Raw genomic sequence first — 12312 nt, 5'->3', positions numbered from 1 at the left:
CAGCACCTCAACATGCTAGGCCAGGGCGACCACCTCACGCTGCTCTAACGTCACGCCACGCCTCTCCCTACTGCCCGTCACCGCCTTCCCCCTCCCGCCACGGCTCCACTTCCGGCAGGCGCTGCCATCCCCATCCGGGGTCAGGGCTCCGCGCCCTTCCTGTTATTGCCCGTGCGGGAGGCGGCTCTGTGGGAGGGGTGTGGGTTGTTGGCGTTGCTTCCGTCAGCGCTCGCGGCGGGGGATGGTAGCCTGCTGAGGGAGTGTAGCGGTGGCTGTGGGGCGGCTCAACTCAAGGGTTTGTGACTGCTGCGGGGCGCTACCTGGCCCGGCCCGGCCCGGCCCAGCCCTGCCCTGCCTGTCGGGGCGGCGGCTGCGGGCCGGCTCGGAGGTGGGGAGGCCGCGCCTGTGAGGTAGGTGAGGCGGAGGTCGGTGCTGGGGCCGCCTGGCTTTCCCGTGGCCCGGCAGCGCTCTCTGGGGCGTCCCGCGGCCCTGGTCGGGGGCTTCCTGGCACTCTGGCCGGGCGGTGGCGGAGGGGAGTGCCGCTTTCTGTAGGCTGCGGGGTGTCTGGTTCGTCTTCGGCAGCCGGAGGGGGAAGCACGACCCTCGGGTGGCTGGGGGGGAGGGTGGTCGGAACGCGGCTGTGTCCTCCTGGAGGAGCGCTGCGGTGGGGCTTCCCTCGGCTGGGAGAGCTCTAAGGCGTTCCTCTGCCAGATCCTGATTTGTGGGTCTGTCCTCGTAGGGCCGTGATCTGGCAGAGAAAAAGCCGTAGTGGTTTGTTGCTTTCGAGTGTGGCTTCCCCTCTCCCCCCCCCCCCCCCCCCCCCCCCCCCCGAAATAGAGCTATTTTCTATAAATACGTTTCAGTAGCTTTTGTGAGGAAGCATGTGTAGGCTCAAGTTGGGCAAGTTAATGGCACTGGGAGCAGAGCCTCTTCCGACTGGGTGTGTGTATGAATCGGTGGCATGCTATTGCCTGTTTCCAGCTGCAGTAGACTTACAGTAGCAGTGTCACATCTATACTACCTGTAAGAGCTTCTGATTTCATACTCTCCAGAGATCTGTCTTTATTAATGTTAAATATGAAACTGCTGTTTTTTACCAGTACTTGTATATTTTCCAGTAGACAGAATGTTAACAAGACTTTGACCAAACTAATACAAGCTCCGTGTTTGTTTTCTTTTGGGGGCTTTTGTTGCTGTTTTCAATATTCCTGAAGTTATTATGGTTTAAGGTATCAGACTTGTTATTTTTGTTGCTCTTACTGGTATATTGCTGTAAATTTTTTCCTCTGTAACTTTTTTCTTGTTGACTTTAAAAATGTGACTGAACAGAAGTTGCTTTATAAACAGTATGTATTCAGAACAAGCACAAGGAAAGTATATGTTTAAAAGTAGACAGCATGGAGTATAAAGCTTTGCTTGAGTTAATTCTGCAGTTATGAGCATTCTGCAGCAAACTTGTAAAGAAGTAGTAAACTGGATTCGAATCTGGATTTTGTGGTACTTAGAAGAAGAAATCCGGACTCTGTTCTGTTAGTTACTTGTCCCCTCACATCCCAGCTTTGAGCTATAATAGACTTTCAAATTCATCATATTGGGTAAACTTAGAAGCTTTCCCATCATGAGCTGACCATTCTTTAATTTCTCCCACCTCACAATTAATTTATAGAGATGTTCTTATACTTGTTGCTTCCATGCTGTGATTCCATAATGCAGCGTAATAATCAAAGTCCACGTCTTATTGTGTGTAAACATCATTAGTTCCTAGGAATATTCTCGTACTCGGGATGATGGGGTTTAATGGTCTGTCTGCTGTGGGGTTCTGACTAGCTAAGCTGTTCTGAAAAAAAGCCCCATGTGAACTTAGTTTCACAATAAATTTCTTCTCAAACAATAACATTGGCAAGCTTTTCCAGAGTGGTTAGTTATTTGGAAGCATATTTTAGCTAATCAGCTATTTGGAGTCATATTTTAGTCATTATGGAGACAAACCACACATCAACCAAGTTCATAGTGTTTACAGAGGAATTTATGAAGCCACACAATGCCTTATGTGATCCATGAAATATTCTGCTTTTTCATTAAGACAATAGATACGCCGACTCCAGAGCTGCAGTTGGAGTTTGACTGGAGCAGATGCCCTGCATTTCATAGGTGTTAACTTGATGCCATTCTTAGCAACCTGGAGACAGTGTTCCGTGTGTTTTCAAAGCACGCTAAGCCCAGCCTACAAATTCATGCCAAAGTGTTTTAGTTGTTTGGCTGCTTCAAATTGTCATTCTGTGTTACTTGTTGCAGTTTACTTCCATGAATAATGAAACCAAGTGGTTTTTGTTTATTTTTTCTGGAGTATTCTTTGGGAAAGGTGATATAGCTGACCTGTTTACAACACAGTTGTGCTTTATTGGAAGTCATAAAGTATTTCAATATTCAGTTAACTGTTTCTCTGACGATCAGGCTGTTCCTGCTTTCTGGAAGCAAGTAGGGGATAGTTCTTCCTGGATGGCTCACTTTTAAAAAGTGGCTGGAAGCTTTAGAATAGGATGTCTACAATAAGCAAGGGTTTCATGCTTCACCATCATGCTGTCTCACAGGACCAAGTAGATCATAAGAGGCTTCCAGTTATTGGAAGAAAATAACACCTTTAAAAGGTGTTATTGGGTAAAGAATGGACTTCCCAATCACAGTTGTTCCTCAGATTCAAATGTGTAGAGTGCTTTTTAATGGCTTGGTCACATGTAATACAATTTTGAACAACCTTTATGATAATCATAGTTTTAAGTCTGAAAGAGATTAACGTTAATCTATAAATGACCAGACAACAAGCCTAAGGCTGACATTTAGTCTGCAAAAAAGGCTTTCTTAAAAATTTTGTATGTAAAAGGTCAATTTGTTATGTAGTTGTCTAAACTTCTGGCGCAGATTCTCTGGGTATGGGGAATACTTGGATATCTGAACACCTTGCAAATATCAGTGACTTCCAAACAGAAAACTGTTGCTATTGCTTTTCTTGCTTGTTTGAGGGGAAAGGAAATTGGGATGATATGTTAATTCCAAACCATGCAAGAAATACTAGCATCTCACAGATGGGTATCATACGTAGGTTTGCTTTGCCTAGTTGAGTATATTACTCAAGTTTAACAAAGGTTGTAGTTAATAGGACATTTAAAAAAAATGTTGTATTTGGGTGAGGGGAAGCTATGATTTTTTGGAAACTTTGGTACTGATGAGGAAACTGATGTTTATGATTTATAACTAGAGCGGGAGTAATACTGCAAAATTAGTCTTTCCAGTTTAGTCTTAAAATACCATTATAAAACTAAGTTGTCTTATTACTTACTGTTTTGTAATTACTGAAAAATGTGTGAGATCTAGTAAATCTCCCAGCTGAGGAAAAAAGTGCCATAGGTGCATTTTTTGTGGGGGTGATTGAGTTGGAGGGGGAACATTAGGGAAAGAGTAAGAGTTTGTACTATGGCTAACTGAAGAAGCAGACTTGTGTCTTATAGTGTAAGCTAAGGTAGGGCTTGTTGGCTTTTTGCAGCTTTTTATGCATTGCATTCCATGCTTGTAGGAGTTTTGTCTCATCTTTTTAAAAAGCCAGACATCCAGCTGCTCCAAGTGACGATGCCTGTCTGAAATTGTAGCTATGGCTAGAAGAGGCCACAAAAATATTTATGCTAAAACTGGATGGGAATTTTCTTTTGCCCTTTAAGTTGAATGTGTCATAGCAAAGAATTCTATTACAAGGTTCTCTCTGTAGTATCCTAATCTGAATGTGAGCAGTGGAGAGAGAAAATAGATTTGTTTCTCTTGATACTTACTTGGACACCAAACATATGTGAATTGTTTTGAGTACGGGGTTGGTCCAGATAACCCCCGGAGGTTCCTTCCAACTGAATTTATTCTATAAATGTATTTCTGAATGGTTAATGGAGTGTTAAATGAACCAGAAATAGTACTCTGAAGTATTAACTGTGGTGTTTTTGTTGGGTTTTTTTCCTGCAGCACCGCTATAGTATTAACTTAAAAAAAAAACAAACCCAAAACAAGCAAACACCCCCCCCACCCCAATCAAACAAACAAAAAAAACCCCAACACAAAACCACACTGAATTTGGGGAGGGTAGAGGGAATTAAACTGTTAAAAGGTGGTGGTTGGGAAACACTTTTTATAAAATCGTAAGTTAACTCATGGTCAAATGGAAATGCAGCAGACTGAGTACAGTCTATGTAATTCTGGATGTGTCTTCTCAGTTGACATAGTACTTAAAACAACATATTGGCTGCAAAATCTTTATCTTATGTAATGTGCATTTACACTTCAATTCTAGAAAAGTATTTTTCTAGTTAATTCTGGACGCAGATTTTGTAAAAGGCAGTCTAAACAGCCTGTGTATTTCAAACAAGAATTCTTTTCTATTAAGAGTGGTCTTGTCTTACAACCAGTAAAGTAGGGAATAAAAGCACTTAGCAGGTGTAATTGACCAAGTACACTCGCTGGGAATGTTTATAGTCTGTTTTTTAAAAACTGTGCTCTAAGACTTGAACTCTAGAAATGTAAAAATGAAATTCAAAGAAACCAGTTTACCGTTGTGAAAGTGGAGAGAATGATGGAGTACTGGTGAAGCTTTCACCTCTCTGACGTTGCTAACTTGCAGCAGTAGATAGGAGTAAATGACTACTTCAGTCTAGTTTAAGAACAGTTGGGTCAAACATAGAACTTAAGGTTCAGTGATCTCGTTTCATTCCCCATTGCTTTTTACCAGTAGAAGGTTAGATATACCCCAAAGAGACTGGGGTTTTTTGTCTATCCAATAACATATTGCCTTACATTAACTTATCTTAGTGGATTTTATATAGGGAAAACTTTGACAGTTTTGCATACAGCTTCCAATTAAAGAAACGCTTGCAAATGTAGCTTTTGAGGATTGTGAACCACAAAGCATATTTGTCAAATACAGGAGACTTATTCAATTGACTAAGACTTACAGTAAAAGTTCCCTGAAATTTTGAGATGGCTGAGTCACATTATTGGCTGTACATTACGACCCTCTTCTAAGGCAAAGCAGTGTAGAAAAACATCCCTTGGGTGTTTTCTTTCAAAGTCCAAACAGAAAAGAAATACTGGAAGGTTGCTTCCTAGATTGTACAATATGTCAAAAAACCTTGCCTGTCCTTGAGACTTCACTGGTTTTGTTATTTCCATACTAACTAGTCAGTCTTTTGCCAATACTTAATGTGGCAGTTAATGGTGATGAATGTCTCTTGCCCAATGTGTTCCAAGACTGTTCCTGATTTTTAACTCTTGCTGTTAACTTGGGTCATGGTCCTTCCAGAAGCATGGGGTTTCTGCTGAGAACACTCAGCACATATGCTTTGTGTGATGAGGTATGTTATTACCCAACTTCGGAGCTTGTGCCATTAAGTTACTTTTCGTTAAGGCTGGAAAACACTAATTTGACTCTTGACTACGGGCACAGTATAAAAAAGCTAATACTACTAACATAAGGAGAAGTTTCTAGATAGAGCTAGCTCCCTTTGGGAAAAGGGAAGTAAAAACTGCCATTCCAAATACTCTAAAATAGGCTTGTTGTGGTCATTAAACTGCTTAGATTATAAAACACACCACTTATTTTTCATTTTTGTATTTATGTTCCCAGTTCTTAATAGAATAATCAACAAACGTTGTGGCTGGTTTGTAAAAGTGGAAGAGATACCAATAAAATGAGCATTGCTCTTGTGCTGCCTTCTGAAACGTTTGTGTGGATGTTGAACAACCAGTTCCACTTACCTGTTTATCAAGGCAGCTTCCACTGGTGGGAGGAAAGTGATTAATATATTTTATCTTCTTGCAATTTCATGCTGTCACCTCTGAAATCTCCTTAAATGTTGACATTAAGTGCTGTAGAAGAGCACTTGTCCCAAGAGAACCTCTAGTGTGTAAGTGGAAGAGCTAATTTTTAAGCAATATCCAGACATCTTGAATAGTCTTGATTGTGGTGTATAATTGAGGATGTGCCCAAATAGGGTGCCTGTGCCGCTTTTAGTCTAGCAAGTTTAAGACGACTGATCTATAATAAATTATATTAATTATATTATTACTATTTTACGCAAACCTAACTTATTATATATAATATGTGAAAGTGAAATGCTGTCATTGTAGGTGATAAATGTAACCAGTTATGTGAATTTTTTTATAAGTGGTCACTAGCTAAGAGAAAGCCCTTGAAGTTGATTTTAACATTTTAATTGAGAAGGTAAAGTTTAACTGTTTTTCTGATGTTTAGCTGCTTGCCAAGGTTGTGGTTAGTAAAATTCTAGTAACTTGTCTTCCTCGTGAACTTGTTCTGAAATGGAGGATAAAGCACTGATGTCATTATCACTGCTCAGCAGCACTCCCTTAATCTTAGATACCTTCAACTTGGGATGTTTTCATGTGTAGAGGAAGATGCAGTAACTACCACCAAGAGATAAAGAATGACAGTAGAAGCCAATGAGCAACAAAACAGCAGAGTTGATACATGAAAAGGATAGCAAAACCTATTCCTGACTGTGGAAACTCTTCTTAAACGTGTTGTCAAATTACTTTGCAATCCAGCTCTTCAACCCTTCTTTCATCACCTCTTTTCCAAGCCTTTCATTGTACATCAGCAGATAGGATAGTATCACAAGCAACTGCATGGTGATAGGAGAAGTGTAACCATTATTATACCTTCTAATCTCCTGCTGTCCTGGTATGCGAGCAGGTTATTTATTTAAACAGCAAAAAAAAAAATGCTTTGCAATATAGTCACCCTTCCATAATTGGTGTGTTTTATGGGTTGAAATTAAATCCAAAACACTTAAACTTTTGTGGTCTTCTGTTCTATCTCAGGGTTAAACTTCACCAGGCTGAAAACTGCTTTCAGACTTTTTGAATATACACACCTACAAAAACATTAATGAAATGTTTCCAGAGAACCATGTATTAAAAATACTTCCTTGTTTATGCAGGTGTGTAAAAGTTCTCTTAATGGCAGTGACCAACTACTGCCAGTATCTCTTCAGCTTTTTTAAAATTAAAGTCTGTCTTTTTAACATATCCCTCTTGCAGAGCTCTGATTGTAGTAGTAGGCAGTGTGTGCCTTAGTTTCAAAGTGTTTAATCTGAATGTGAAAGTGACTTTCCAAGATGGGAAGTTGAGAAATCTTTATTGTGGAGATGTTGCTCATATTCACTGTTTAAATACCTATGAGCTTATGTCACTTTCTTCTTTGGAAAGTTCATGTTAACTGCAAACATCATCTATTTAGGCAAATACTAGCTATTTCTTTCAGATGTAGTAAACACAAATTGCTGGTACCCTGACCTTGTTAGAGAAACAATTTGGGTAACAGCTTGAAGGGTAGGAAAGAGAGATGCACTAACAAACAGCTTACTGTCTGAGTAGCCCCACAGTTGACATCGTACTTTCGTGTTTGCATAACGTAGGGTTTGCAAAGCCAATTCTTCTAACAGATATGTACGGAAATGATAAACATTTGATTAAACATGCTGAAGAACCATTTGTCATAGTTTACCATAGTTGTTTTTATACTTCAGGCTGAAGCATGCAGGACCTAATGACATACATAGTACAATGAATCATGTTTGCACTTCTTGAACAGAAATGCAAATACGTTAGTGTCTCGAGTAATGATTTTTGCTTTGGCATTCAACCTGTAAGTGCAGAGAAAACTCTACTATTCAACCAGAGTCAACAGCTAGAACAAGAATAAGCCTACACTCCTTAAGGCTTCAGAGAAACTTTGGTTTCTTTGTAATTTATATAAAGCAGTCAAATATGCTTACAAAATCAGTAATTCATTCAACAGTATTGTTTCACACAGAAGACCCAGTTTTCTGATGCGCTTAGATGCAATACACCTAAGGGATCTGTGGTTTTTGGGGAGATGAAGCCTGATGGGAGCTTGTAGTGGTGCTCAGTGCTTTGCAGCCGAATAGTATCCTACGGCCCCACGCTCACTTGGTGTGGGGGGTAGACAGGACAGTCTTGGTCTGTTGTTGGAGAAATAAAAGTCTGTTGATAATAGTTTTTGGAAACCTGTTGGTGCTTACCTTTCAACAGGGTTATCATCTACCACTAAATAAATATTTAGTTAATCACCATTGACTCTGTATCACAAACAAGTCTACTGGGGAGTAGTACACCATTATTTCTGACTGACTCTTGAAAAGCCATGGTGTTTTCCTGTTGTGATTATAGTGTGCGTAGAAGTGGGCAACTAGGATTTGTTTGCCTGCTGTCTTGTTCCATGTGTCTTCGTGTAGGAGAATTTGCTGAGAACTCTATTAGTTCCAGCTGTTTATAGGGCAAGAGCATTTAGCTGCAGAATTGAAATTTTTCATTACAGTGGCTGTGCCTTTGTGTTAACTCTGCCACAAACTTCCTTCTCTCAACAAATAGTTTTAAAAAGTGAGTTAAGAAATACCTCAATGGAGAATGTATTGTTTTGTTTTTTTCAGTTCAGGAGCTTAAACAAAGGGGGGGGGGGGGCGGGGGGAGGGATCCCAAACCTACTTCCATGGCTTTTGCTGAGGCATGTGGTTCCTTACAAATGCTCTATCAAAAGTGAAGTCACATCCCATCCTCTGTTGGCCAGTAAATAAAAGATAATGATTTTTGCTAACAGAATTGAGTAAGTCCATGCAGACAAAACATATGCTTCTATAAATTCTGTTTGGCTACAGAAGTCAGTTAAGATAGAATAAATGGGAAAATAATTTATATTTGGATTACGGAACAGAAACTTTGGTCTTCCAGTTCACAGTTCTATGCTTAAAATAAAAAACCTGCAAAGTTGCAAAAATACTGCTTGCCACTGCCACTCAAACTTTTTTTAGTTGCTTTCAGTGTCTTGAGTAATTTAGCACAGAAGAAACCCTTTATCTCAATTTAAAGTTGCTGTCAGACTCCATCCTAAGAAATGTTAAGTGGGAAGTACACGATCTGCTGTAAGTCAGTCTGAGTTTGATGTCTTTTTCAGCTGTTTCTTAGTAAAGGAAGGGCTCACAGGGTGGATCTTTTGAGTAAAGATGGATGTAAATTAATAAACAGAATTGGGCCTAATGTCAGTCAAATTTTCTTATGAACACACGTTTTGCTCTGTGCCTTCCATCCAGAGGAGCTGGTCAGGTAAATGTAGATTGAACCCTCTTGATGCTGTTGCTTGTGGTAGAGGGGCAAGAGTACTGGAGTGAGGACTGCAGTACCTCTGGTGTTTATTGCAGTTCTTTCCCTGCCCTCCTAGGTATGAACAGTGGGAGAGCAAATCTTTCCTCTTTTTCAGTACAACTGGAGGTTCATCTTGCTGCAGTAGAGAGTTACTTCTAAAAGCCAAAGTGACATGTCTGGAGGAGATCAGCACCAGGAAAGGCCCAGTAACTGAGTTACAGCTCTGCTGCACAGCTGCTCAGGTTAAGTGAAGATTCAGACTAGACCAGGGTGCAGAACACCTGGATTCACTCTGTGCTGGCTCCTTGTCCTTGTCTGTGTGCCAGCGCTTCCTGTTTTTAAAGATCCTGTTTACTGTCTGGGTTCCAAATATCCAAGGAAGGTGGGAGGATGGGAAGAAACATGGAAAGAAAAGTAAACAGAATTATTTAAGGTGGAGTTCTATATTTTTTTTATATATATATATATTCAGCATTTGTTACCTATCTAATCTAGTTCAATGAATGATTTTTAGAGTAATATTTTGTTTACATAGTCTTGCACTAATTTCCAAAAGCAGTACATCTCTGCATGTGAAAACTGACATTGAAGACCTTAGTATTTGTAGGTAGGAGCAGAATATGGTTTGTGGTGTGCTTTTACTTCATGTTCTTTCTGACGTTCATATGAAAAAATGTTTGTCATCTATAAAATAGAATGTTAAAGAAAAATATGTAATCAGAGGAAAACCTTATTTCTATTGGTATGAAATGGCATGTTGCTCTGATTTTGTTGCTGGACTCCAAGGCTTTTGATTTAAAGAGCTTGAAAGAATTTGAGTACCGCTCACCAAGTTTGAGTGCATGCCTAGCTGTGGAGGAACAGCTCCAACCAGAAAAGAGCCAGGTGGGAGAGTAATTCTCATCCTGCTACATAGCAAGCCAAGCTAATCATTGAAATAATGAGTAAGCAGATATGTGAAATGTAAAGAAAAGCAGCATTGCTTTTTCTAGTTCTTTGTTGTGCCTTATGACTACTAGTCTTCTATAAATTATAAAATCCTTTCCTTTGAGGTGAAGTTAGAAATGGAATTACTGAATGATTTCAGACTGAAAAGGAAGATTTAATTCCAGGCATTCCTTTGTTTAACAAAGAGGAAAAAATCTGCCTTTAACTGGAAGAAAATGTTCTAGGACAGACATTCTGCTGTTGGTATGTCATGGGATCCCTAGGGAAAAAGCACAATCGTAGTGGGAGTTGTAGAGGTCACCAGCAACTTGCAAATGTTTCTTTCTCGTGATCCTGTTTTCATGGCTCCCAGATAGTGAGTGAAATGATAAACAATATGCCTGCATGGATGGGGGAGGGCAAGCAAAGGGATTTGAAAATAAGAATTTACAAAGGTCTTTTGGTTTTCTTGGAGGTAAAAAAAGGAAAAAGATTCCACCAATAAATAGTAAATCTTTTTAAACTGTTCATCTTGGTTTTTTTTTTTCCAGCTGTTTGATCCTTTTTTTTTTTTTTTTTTTTCCAGTAAGAGATAACATATATATGTATTATCTCTTGGACAATACTTTATAGTGAGTTCTCTTTTTTTCAGGATGACCTCACCATTCATTTTATTCATAGTATCTAAAAGTCACTACAGCCAGAATCCAAGAATATTATATTCTGAAACAAAAACTGCCACAACTGTGTGTAAGATAACTTCAGAGTTAACACCTTTGAAATGTAGTCAACCCCTATGTTCTCATATCTAACTGAATGGAAACTTTTCACTACTTTCCAGTGGGATTTTACATTCACAGGAAAGAATGATCCTGTATTTCTGCTGTGCTGTAGTTCTGTAGATACTACCAATAATGTTAGGCTTTTTTAGCTCTGTCTAGAACAAGGCAAAGGTATTCAGCACTGTTTTCTGGTTTTTGCAGGGGGGAAGAAGTAGGTAACTACAAATAAAATTGGTAGTGTTTGAAATACTTGCCTGTTTCAGGAGGAAACGAAATGCTAAGATGTGTTTTTGACAGTTAAATCCTTCTGTTTATTTCCCTTGAGCTACTGTTTGAGGTGAGATAAGCAATTCTGTGTATCTGTGTCTTTTCTGTGAAATAATGACAAAAGTAATACGTAAGAAATATGAAGACATAACTGCAATACAACAGTCTCCTCTTTTCTATTCTAAACGAAGCAGTATTGCTACTGTTTAAATCTGTGTGTAATAATGTTTTCATAGAGGACAATTTCAGACATCTTTGTGCTAGTCTTCCTGGATTTTGGAGAAATGCCAGCTTGGCAAGCAGGAAGAACAAAAGGACAGTACTGAAAATATCTAGTCTGGGACAGTCTTACTGTCATTGCACAGCAAATTTGGACAGCAGTAAAATTACACAGGCAAGTCTGTCCAGTTTTCTTCATGGTCAGTTTTCTAGTCCCTGATGTGTCTGAAGATGAGAATAAAACATTTTGGTCTTTAGAAAAAAGTGTCTGGCACAAAGTGGAATATAGGTCTTGTATTCTGAAAAGTTGCTCTTGTCCCAGGAATACTTTTTGTCCCCCTCAATAACCTTCATTTCGAGGATTCCACTGAATTTAAAAAAAGCTTATTTGAGGACACACCTGTAGTTGATACTTCTGTCCATTTGATAGTGAATCAAGAAAACTGTATAACCTACACATGAATGCACAGTAAATTGGAATCTATGAACATAGTTGGATTGCTTAATGAGTAGAACACTTTTTCTTAAGGCAATGCTGACAGTCTAGAGGAAACTTCTGCCTGGAAAAGAAATCAAATCTAGGCAACAAATCCTAATGAGCAGCTCTTCGATACCAAGGATACCGCAAATTATTATAAAACATTGTTACGTCCTGTCTATGAAAGCAATGTAATGGGATTTGTCTTGTGACTGGAAAAACTAATGGCCTTCAATTAAAGTGTAGTAGTTTACTGAATGACTAATTCAGTTTCAAGTATGGATTGATGAAATTGTATTGAGTGTTTGTCCTTTGAATTGATTTTGAAACACTAGCTGATAGCAATGCAAAATTATTCAGTTCTCAGTCACTGGAGTATGTACCTCTTTGCATAAGCATCTCATATGTTATATATTTAATACAGTA

The 12312-nt window shown here is 39.3% G+C and overlaps 1 protein-coding gene across 2 annotated transcripts in view; it reads left to right on the top strand.

Moving 5' to 3' along the window:
* Positions 1–136: 136 nt before the first annotated feature.
* The window catches only part of PIK3CA (phosphatidylinositol-4,5-bisphosphate 3-kinase catalytic subunit alpha), a 47919-nt gene continuing 35743 nt past the window's right edge, over positions 137–12312 (top strand). The window contains exon 1 of one of the 2 annotated variants that reach the window (XM_054836066.1): positions 137–410. The gene's annotated coding sequence lies outside the window, so the exon portion shown is untranslated. The remainder of the gene's footprint in view (positions 411–12312) is intronic. The other variant, XR_008578360.1, reaches the window with a different exon arrangement.

This window comes from Grus americana, chromosome 9 (genome assembly GCF_028858705.1).
Source record: "Grus americana isolate bGruAme1 chromosome 9, bGruAme1.mat, whole genome shotgun sequence".
NCBI classification, from domain to species: domain Eukaryota; kingdom Metazoa; phylum Chordata; class Aves; order Gruiformes; family Gruidae; genus Grus; species Grus americana.
The sequence above is the reverse complement of the archived record's forward strand: the minus strand, read 5'-3'. Positions and strand labels throughout refer to the sequence as shown.